The following is a 3905-nucleotide window of genomic DNA, read 5'->3' as shown; positions in this document are numbered from 1 at the left end:
AAGTCCTTGTTTTTTACTGCTGAGTAATACTCTAATATGTATATATTCCATACTTTCTTCATCCATTCTTCCATTGAAGGGCATCTAAAGTGGGAAGTACTCTACAACAGATGGGCACAGGAGATCGCTTCCTATGTATAACCCCAGCAGCACAGACATTAAGGGCCTCATTGAATAAATGGGACCTCCTGAGACTGAGAAGCTTCTGTAAAGCAAAGGACACTGTCACTAAGACAAAAAGGCAACCCACTGACTGGGAGAAGATCTTCACCAACCCCACAACTGTTTCTTTGTTTTTGTAGCCAGAGTCATCCAAAGCATGCAGAGAGACAGTAATGGCCGAGCCTCTGGGAGGGGTTGGTGTGGTTCCTCAGGTTACTCATCCCCTTTGCCCTTCACTGGCCCGTTTCTCCTCACTCAGTTTCTCTGCACACAGAACTCCAGGGAGTGATGGGGCTTGAACCCAGGGCTTCAAACAAGCTACGCATACCTCCACCACTGAGCTAACTACACCTCCAGTTCTCCTGTTCTATCTTGTTTGCTTTGCGTCACAGTCTCAAGTGATCAGCGGGGCTCCATCTCCACTGTAGTTAGACTATGGGTATATGCCACTGTGCCCACCTAGGGATAAATGAATAAATTATATATATACACACATTATATATAGGCTCCACCCAGCCCCTGTCCTCATTCTTTACCTCCAGCACCGTGCCAGGCAGAGATAAATACCTGGTGAGCGGATGAATGAACGGATGAGAGTAAATGATTGACATTTGGGGAATTAGTGAAACATGCATGCAAGTGGCAAAGAGAGGACGAACCACTACTAGAACCTACGGTGGCAGGAACAGGTAGGTGTTCATTCAGATGGTCACCGGCACACGAAAAGAACCCACTGTTCACCCACCATAATGACTTTTTCTTTTTAAACTATACCAGGTGGTAGGAGGATGGGGAGCAACTGAAACCCTCATCTCCTGCTGCTACAGAGTAAGTTGTTACAGCCAATTTGAAACACTGTTTGACAATATTTACTACAGTGAAGCATATGCCAACCCTGTGACCTGGCAGTTACACTGAGGTATACATTCAGGAGAAATGAATGCATGCGTTCATGAAGCACACACCCAAACGCGTTCATGGTGGCTTTTGTCGTGGTGGTTCCAACCAGCAAGCAGTGAAGATGCCTGTGGGGAGGATAAAGGAGCGGTTACTGAGGATACGCTCCTATAATGGAAAAATACACCACACACACATACACACACACACACACACCACGGGGCTGGGGATGCAACTCGTTTGATAGAATGTAGCCTAGCCCTGGGTTCAGTTCCCCGTAGTGCATATGTCAGGCATGGTAAAAAGTTCAGGGTCATCCTCAACTATATTGGAAATTAGAGAGCAGCCTGGGCTACATGAGATACTATCTCAAAACAAGAAGATAACACAGCTAAGTCAGGCACAGTGGTGAATGTCTTTCTTCTCAGCTCTGGGAATGCTTTGTATCTTCACTTGGCTAACAGGGATGTAGATGCACGGATCGATACACTTGATTAACGTACTTTATATAATGAATTATGCTCTGATCTAAAAGGTGGATGTGACAAATACCCAGACAGAGCAGAAGCAGAGAGCTTGGAGCTTCCCTGTACCGTGGAAGTACAGCGGGAAAGGTTTTCAAGGTGAGGGAAATGGGTCACATCAGATACCAGAAAAGCCTGGGCACAAGGCCTAAAACTATGGTGTCTGGATCTCACAGCTGAAAGTGCATTTGTCTGGGCTTTCAGCAGAGTGACCATAGCTGTGAGTTTAAGAAGCACTAAGTAGTGGATAAATTAAGGCTGTGAACACAGAAGAAAGAGTGGCAATGGAGCAGAGCGGCTGGAGTCAAAGGAAGATTTCTTTAAAATCGAAACTTGAGTTGTAGTCTGAAAGATGATCCAGTTTGGAGGAGAGGACAGAAAAGATAAGGGAGAAAAAGACTGAGGGGTGGCAGGAAGTTCTTGGGACAGAACCATGGGGGTTCAAGGTCACCAGCTTAAGAATGTGTTGTTACAGCCAGGTTGTGGTGGTATACTCAGGAGGCAGAGGCAGGTGGGTCTCTGTGAGTTTGAGGTCAGCCTGGTCTGCAAAGTGAGTTCCAGGACAGCCAGAGCTACATAGAGGAACCCTGTCTTGAAAAACAAAAAACAAACAAACAAAAACAAACTCCTAAAATAACTAGGGTTGGAAGTCATTAGATCAAGGGCTAGAAAGATGGCTCAGTGGTTAAGAGCACTGACTGCTATTCCAGAGGACCTGGGTTCAATTCCCAGAACCCACATGCAGCTAAAACTATCTCTAACTTCGGTTGTAGGGGACCTGACACCCTCACTCAGACATACATGCAGGCAAAATACCAATGCATATAAAATAAAAATAAATTACAAAAAAATAAGAGAAAGTCACCAGATTGAAAACATGCATGCATTAGGTATCACATGACTTGGACAAGCTTTCTCCTCTCTCTGGGCTTTGGTTTCTTTTCTGTTAAATGGAACTTAAATACTTGTTACAGGCAAACCCCCTGGTCTGTGCCATTATCCTGAGAAACACCTCTCCTCTGCACAGCCAAACTTCTTTGCCTTCCAGCCTGTCCTCAGGTACTGCATCTGTGCGCATCTTTCCCATGACAGCCTGGATTTCTGCAACTGGCCTTGCAGTGTGCAGCCAACACAGTGGGGGCTCCTCTACAGCCTCATTTCCCTTGTAGCTCCAGTCTAGCTGCCTTGAGATGGTAGGCATCCAGCTATATGCCATGGCGTCTCCAGCCCCTTGATGTCACCTCCCTGGTCCCTCCCCCTGGAATAATCTCCCACGTTCATCTGACTCTCAGTCCTTAAAGCTTACTCAATCTCCACCTGGAGCCCTCTTCCCCATGGGGTTCAGTGCTCCCCGGGGTTCTGCAGAACCATGTCAGACCTCCCCATTCCCGTCTCATTAGGTCGCATCTTCGGTTCCCAGTCTCTGGTGGGCTGTATGGGGAAGGAAGTGTGGATATTTTCATCTTTATTATACCCGTGATGTCTAGCATATTCCCCGACACACGGAAGGTATCCAGAAAAAATTTATTGAGTGAATGAACAGATATAGCACCATCGTTGCCCTTTATGGTCGGTTTAGAGCCACAGTTTAGAAGTGCTTATGAAATAGTTCATAAATCTGCTGTCTTTAGCTTAGAAACAGTTGTTTCCTTGCCCAGGAGCTTAGAGAGGACCCAGTGCTGATGATAACACTGGCATGAGCATGTGTGGCTGACTAGCGACTTGAGGACCAACACTGCTATCTGCTTATGCCAGCATCATGTGTCCTCTGCCAACCAGAGGCAGGGTTTCTCTCTCTCTCTGACCATTGTGGGCTCTCAAGTACTCTAATTCAGGGCTCTTCTTGTCAGTAAACATCTCTGAGTGATTTGTTAGACTACACCAGCTTCTAGATTAACCAGCTGGCCTACAAACACAGCTTGGCCTCCATTTTTACAAGTTAGAATCTTGGATTGAACTAACCAAAGAAAACAAAAAGCATCCCAAGGGTGGGATGGCTGGTGATGTCTGGATTTCCTCAACAGCATAAGCAGTCACGTGACATTTCTATTGGGAATGATTTAAAGTGTACAGTGGATGTGTGTAGGTGACACATCAATCTTGTGCCATTAAGTCCATGTGAGATTTAAGTTTGCAGATTTTGGTATCTGCAGTGGTCCTGGGAATCAGCTCCCCTGAATATTAAGGGATGACTGTATAAATGAAGGATGCAAGAAGGACGTATCTGCCGGGCGGTGGTGGCGCACGCCTTTAATCCCAGCACTCAGGAGGCAGAGGCAGGCGGATCTCTGTGAGTTCGAGGTCTACAAAGGGAGTTCCAGG

This window comes from Microtus ochrogaster, chromosome 1 (genome assembly GCF_000317375.1).
Source record: "Microtus ochrogaster isolate Prairie Vole_2 chromosome 1, MicOch1.0, whole genome shotgun sequence".
NCBI classification, from domain to species: domain Eukaryota; kingdom Metazoa; phylum Chordata; class Mammalia; order Rodentia; family Cricetidae; genus Microtus; species Microtus ochrogaster.
The sequence above is the reverse complement of the archived record's forward strand: the minus strand, read 5'-3'. Positions refer to the sequence as shown.